Genomic DNA, 6,610 nt, shown 5'->3' on the forward strand with positions numbered 1-6,610 from the left:
CTCCTGCCTGAGCTCTGCGATCTCCTGATATAAACAGTCGGCTTCAGTAGCGTGGGTGAGATCAGACACTCTCATCTGTAAAGTGAGGTCAGCCACCTCCTGTCTAAGGTCTGCGATCTCTCTACGACACTCAGCAATCTGGGTGCGTATGTCGGGGGTCTGCAATGAAAGATTATTAGAGAAAACAGTGATCTTGGGAGAAGGTGGTGTAGGCGTGTACTCAGCAATGGGTGGTGATCTCGGCTCCTCGACGGTCTCTCCCTGGCTCTCTAGAGCATAACTCCAATTCGCTGGATCATGCACACTGGTCATCATAGGATCTGGCAGTGTGAAATAATGGATAGCCTCGATGTCGACCAACAATCGGAACTGACATGGGTGGAAAGAGGCTCTCCTCATCAACCCTCTGGTCGAACAGAAGTCGATGTCCATGGTAGTGTACCCATAGTAGATCCAAAGATGTGACAGTCTGCGAGACAGACCTAAAGCGACAACAATCTGTGTGATGATCCCGCCCACATGGATGACTCCTTCGGTAGATCTGGAGATACCGCTGAGACTATATAACAAAAAGTTCCCACATGCTACTGGGCGAGACTGGGATGCACAAAATAGTAGGAAGATCTCCTCTTCACTCAGTAATGTCTCTGCATCCGGTCTTCCCAGGAAGGAATGTGCCAATATCATTTGAAAGTATCTAAAGGCAGGGCTATGTATAACATGAGATAGCTGCATAGATGGATCCTGGCTTCCGCCACCCGATATATCACTCCAAAACTTCTCCACCTCCTTACCCAGAAAATATCCCATAGGTGTCTCCGGGATAGCATCAGGAGTGGTCTGGAAACCCAATAGGTCACCGAACTCTTTCTGGCTGAAAGAGTACTCAACTTCAAAGAGCCTGAAAGCAGCATACCCATCTAGTCCAGAGTATGGGTCATAGTCGAATGAACTCAGGAACTCCAATGTCAGGTTCCTGTAGGTGTTACTCAAGTCATCAGCAAACTCGTCCCAGTGAAGCTGGTGGCTAAGGAATCAGATACTCGGCTCAATGCCCAGTGCCTCCATACAGTGCTGATCAGGATAACGTGTGGGTGTCATAGGGCGCTGATACAGAGCGATGTAGTGCTCTCTCTGAGCATTATCTCTATAGGCCACGTGCATATCATCGAAATCCTGCATCCTATAAAAGTTAAGAAAGTGATCCTGAAAATGAAAACCATTCAAATTTTTAGTGTCGATGCAAAATATGATAAAATAAAATAAAAATAAAAGTAAATAAATACGAAAAAGTAAAATGAAAGAAAAACCATGGGTTGCCTCCCACGCAGCGCTTGTTTAACGTCATTAGCTTGACGATTAGAATTTATACACCTGTAGTAGTAGGGATTGGTGGATCAATCAGGGTGTGGCTTGAGTAGTATGCTGGAATGTCTCCTCCTTCGTAGGGCTTCAATCTTTGTCCATTTACAATGAATGGACTACAGGGTTCGTTCTTGATTTCTACGGCTCCAGATCTCAGAATCTTGGATACTTCGAAAGGACCAGTCCATCTTGAACGTAGCTTTCCAGGGAAGAGTCGTAACCTAGAGTTGAAAAGGAGAACAGAATCACCTACATTGAAGTTTTTCTTTACTATTCTTTTGTCGTGATAGGCTTTTGTCCTCTCTTTATATATTTTTGCATTCTCGTAGGCCGATTGCCTAAGTTCTTCTAATTTATGAATGTCTAGGGTACGCTTTTCTCCAGCGGCTAGGTAGTCTAAATTCAAAGTTTTAATGGCCCAATAGGCCTTATGCTCTAATTCGAACGGTAAGTGACAGGATTTTCCATAGACTAGTTGGTAAGGAGTAGTTCCTATAGGGGTTTTGAAAGCGGTTCTATAGGCCCATAATGCTTCTTGAAGCTTCTGAGACCAGTCTCTCCTAGAAATAGAAACAGTTTTCTCTAGGATTTGTTTTATCTCCCTATTGGACACTTCTACTTGGCCACTAGTCTGTGGGTGGTACGGTGTTGCTACTCTATGCCTAACTTCATATTTTCATAAAAGTTTGTCAAATATTCTCGATATAAAGTGTGATCCTCCATCGCTTATGACTAAATGTGGTGTTCCAAATCTAGGGAATATATAGTTTTTAAATAGTTTGATTACTACCCTAGTGTCGTTTGTGGGTGCAACTATAGCTTCAATCCACTTAGACACATAGTCTACAACTATTAAGATATACCTGTTTCCTAAGGATGGTGGGAAAGGTCCCATGAAATCTATACCCCACACGTCAAAGAGTTCAACTTCCTGAATGTTTCTTAGAGGCATTTCATCACGCCTTGAAATGTTTCCAGTGCATTGGCATCTATCACATTTGACAATGCAAGCATAGACATCATGCCACATGGTAGGCCAGAATAGGCCAGCTTGAAGAATTTTGGCGTATGTCTTAGAGGTGCTCGCATGTCCACCATAAGGTGCAGAATGACAATGCTTGATAATACTATTTACCTCTTCTTCCGGAACGCAACGGAGAAAAATTCCATCTTTACCCCTTTTGAAAAGGAGCGGTTCGTCCCAATAGAAGTTTCTCACATCGTGGAAGAATTTCTTCTTGCGGTGGTAGTCAAGATCAGGGGGTACTATATCAGCAGCTAGGTAATTAACGAAGTCTGCATACCAGGGTACGTTACTTATTGCTAAGGAATTTTGGGGATGCTCATGAGGGCTTAAGTTATCATCTTCAATGGTTTCTACTCTAGCTATCAGTCTATCATAGGCGAAATCATCATTTATGGGTACTAGTTCTGGTTTTAGATGTTCTAGCCTAGAAAGGTGATCGGCTACTACATTTTCAGTGCCTTTTTTTTATCTCTTATGTCTAAATCAAACTCTTGTAGTAATAGAATCCATCGGAGTAACCTGGGCTTGGCATCTTTTTTACTTAATAGGTAATGAATGGCAGCATCATCGGTGTAAACTATAATTTTTTCTCCTACTAGATAGGACCTAAATTTATCTATAGCGAAAACTACAACGAGTAATTCTTTTTCAGTTGTTGCGTAGTTAAGTTGGGCAGCATCTAGGGTTCTACTAGCATAATAAATGGCATGTAATTTTTTATCTTTCCTTTGTCCTAGAACGGCTCCAACTGCATAATCACTAGCATCGCACATTATCTCAAAAGGTTCCGACCAATCAGGCGGTTTCATAATGGGTGCTGAGATTAATGCTTGCTTTAAAAGACTAAACGCGTCATTACATTTTTCATCAAAAATGAATTCAGCATCTTTCATTAAAAGTCCAGTTAAAGGTTTGGTGATTTTGGAGAAGTCCTTAATAAAACGCCGATAGAATCCAGCTTGTCCAAGAAAGCTTCGGACTTCTCTGATGGTTTTTGGTGGTTTTAGGTTTTCTATAACTTCTATTTTAGCTCTATCTACCTCTATACCTTTTTTGGAAACTATATGTCCTAAAACTATTCCTTCGGTCACCATGAAATGACACTTTTCCCAGTTTAGCACGAGGTTCACCTCCACGCATCTCTCCAGGATTTTCTCAAGGTTAGCAAGGCAATTGTGGAAATCAAATCCGCAAACCAAGAAATCATCCATAAACACTTCCATGATACCATCTAGGTAATCTGCAAAGATTGACATCATGCAGCGTTGGAAAGTAGTTAGGGCATTATAGAGGCCGAATGGCATTCGTCTGTAGGCAAAAGTTCCATAAGGGCATGTAAAGGTAGTTTTTTCTTGATCTTCGGGGTGGACAGGTATTTGGAAGAATCCAGAGTATCCATCTAGATAGCAAAAGTAAGAGTGTCTGGCTAGACGCTCCAACATTTGGTCTATAAATGGTAAAGGGAAATGATCCTTCCTAGTTGCTTTATTTAATTTTCTATAATCTATACACATCCGCCATCCTCCTTCTAGACATTTTGCTACATGTTCGCCTTTATCGTTTTGGACGACTGCGATGCCTCCCTTTTTAGGTACTACAGGCACAGGGCTCACCCACTTACTATCTGAGATCTGATAGATTATACCTGCCTCAAGTAACTTAAGAACTTCCTTTTTAATAACATCACTCATTATAGGGTTTATTCTTCTCTGATGCTCCCTTGAGGGGTTTGAATCTTCTTCTAGCGAAATCCGATGCATGCATACAGATGGGCTTATGCCTTTCAGGTCAGAGATATTATATCCTAAGGCTGAGGGATATCTTCGTAAAACGTCTAAAAGTTGGTTTGTTTCCTCTTGGCTCAAGGTAGCACTGACTATAACTGGACGGTTCATCCTTTCATCGAGGAACTCATATCTCAGGTTCTTAGGCAGTTCCTTAAGTTCTAAGGTTGGTTTCTTAGGGCATGACATAGGATCTGGGGTAAGGGATAAAGATTCGTAAAGGTTATCATCGATGTAGGGTTTCTTAAAGTCATCATCTTCCCTTATGAGAGTTGATGGTAACTTAATTGTTTTTATAATTTCTTCTTGTTCTAATTCTCTAACACATTCATCAATGATATCTAAGGCATAACACGCGTCTCCCATCACAGGTGCCATAAGAAATTTCGAAAGTATAAATTCTATTTTCTCGTTACCTACCTCAAATGTCAACTTTCCTTTCTTGACATCTATTATGGCTCCTACAGTCGATAAGAATGGTCTACCTAGAAGGATTGGTATATCATTGTCCTCTTTGATGTCCATGACAACAAAATCAGTAGGGATAAATAAATGACCTATCCTAACAGGGACATCTTCTAAAATGCCTATCGGATATTTAACAGATCTATCGGCTAACTGAAGTGACATCTTAGTGGGTTGTAATTCTCCTAAGTTTAACCTCTCACAAATCGCTAAAGGAATTAAGCTCACACTAGCTCCTAAGTCTAGAAAAGCTTTTTCGATGACATGATTACCCAAAAGGCAAGGAATGGAGAAATTTACAGGATCTTTATCTTTCTTTGCTAATTTGTCCTCGGGAATAGCATTACATTCCAATGGCTTCGGATCGTCAAGTCTACGTTTGTTGGTAAGGATGTCTTTGAGAAACTTTGCATAAGAAGGTATTTGGGTGATGGCTTCTGTGAAAGGGATTTCTACATGAAGTTTTTCTATAACTTTAATAAATTTTTGATACTGGTTATTGATCTGGGTTTGTTTGAGTCTTTGCGGATATGGTATAGGTGGTTTATATGGCGGGGGTGGTACATAAGTTTTGTCTTTAGGTTCTTCTCCTTTCTCTCGACCTTCCTGGTTTTCAGATTTCTCTGGTTCCTTTACTTTGTCCGGGGGTTTGGTACATTCCTTAGAAGTTTCGGGTTCACTCAATCTTGGGTTTGGTGGCTCATCATAAGCGTTCCCGCTTCGTAGGGTAATGGCATTGGCTTGTCCTCTCGGATTTTGTTGAGGTTGTCCAGGGAACTGTCCTCCAGGTGTAGTCTGAGGGGCTTGGTTTAAAGCTACCTGAGAGATCTGGGTTTCAAGCATCTTAGTATGAGTAACTATTTGGTCAACCTTGGTTCCTAACTGAGTAATCAATTCGTTAACATGAATGTTTTGGTTCATGAACTCCTTGTTTTGTTGGGTTTGAGCAGCGATAAAATTTTCCATAATTTTCTCAAGGCTCGACTTTGGTGGCACAGGTTGCATAGGTTGATTTGATCTTGGGGCTTGATAACTAGGTCTCGGAGGTTCATTATTTTGGATTAGATTATTGTTTTTATAGGAGAAGTTCGGGTGATTCCTCCATCCAGGGTTGTAGGTATTCGAGTATGGGTTCCCTTGGGTGTAGTTCACTTGCTCAGAGTGGGTTTCGTTTAATAGACTGCATTCTGCAGATTGGTGTCCTTTGGTTCCACATATCTCACAATCCGACGAAACTGCGGCTACAGTATTTGGGTTTATGCACATATGCTCGACCTTAAGGGCTAATGCGTCCATTTTAGCTTGCATCATGTCTATAGAGCTTAGTTCATGCACTCCTCCTTGGGCTTCCTTCTTCTCAACTGTCGCTCGTTCGACTCCCCATGATTGATGGTTTTGAGCCATATCTTCAATGAGGGCACTAGCTTCAGGGTAAGATTTGTTCATCAGAGCACCGCCTGCGGCAGCGTCGATGGTCATCTTAGTGTTATAATGAAGTCCATTATAGAAGCTTTGAATGATTAACCAGTTTTCTAAACCATGATGTGGGCATGCTCGTAACAACTCTTTATATCTCTCCTAAGCTTCGAACAGCGATTCTCCTTGGTTTTGGGTAAATCTAGTTATATGGTTTCGAAGAACGACGGTCTTACTCGGGGGAAAGTATCTAGCAAGGAATACTCTTCTAAGGTTATCCCAAGTCATAATGGAATTGGGTGGAAGGGAATCTAACCATGATAGGGATTTATCTCTGAGGGAAAAAGGGAATAATCTTAAACATATTGCCTCAGGAGAAGCTCCATTGGTTTTAAAAGTGTCTGCTAATTGAAGAAATATTTTTAAATGTTGGTTTGGGTTCTCAGTAGCGAGACCTGCGAATTGTCTCTGTTGCACTAGTTGCAACAGGGATGGTTTAAGTTCGAAATTATTAGCTGGGATGGTTGGGTTTACTATACTAGAATTAGGTTCT

At 41.3% G+C, this 6,610-nt stretch overlaps 1 non-coding gene across 1 annotated transcript; it reads left to right on the plus strand.

The window, feature by feature from the left end:
* The first annotated feature begins 6,175 nt into the window (after window positions 1-6,175).
* LOC127089109 (small nucleolar RNA R71) lies at window positions 6,176-6,282 on the plus strand. The gene has a single exon (XR_007790885.1). It is a non-coding gene; the product is annotated as a small nucleolar RNA R71 (small nucleolar RNA).
* The last annotated feature ends 328 nt before the right edge of the window (window positions 6,283-6,610 follow it).

This window comes from Lathyrus oleraceus, chromosome 5 (assembly GCF_024323335.1).
Source record: "Lathyrus oleraceus cultivar Zhongwan6 chromosome 5, CAAS_Psat_ZW6_1.0, whole genome shotgun sequence".
Lineage (NCBI taxonomy): Eukaryota > Viridiplantae > Streptophyta > Magnoliopsida > Fabales > Fabaceae > Lathyrus > Lathyrus oleraceus.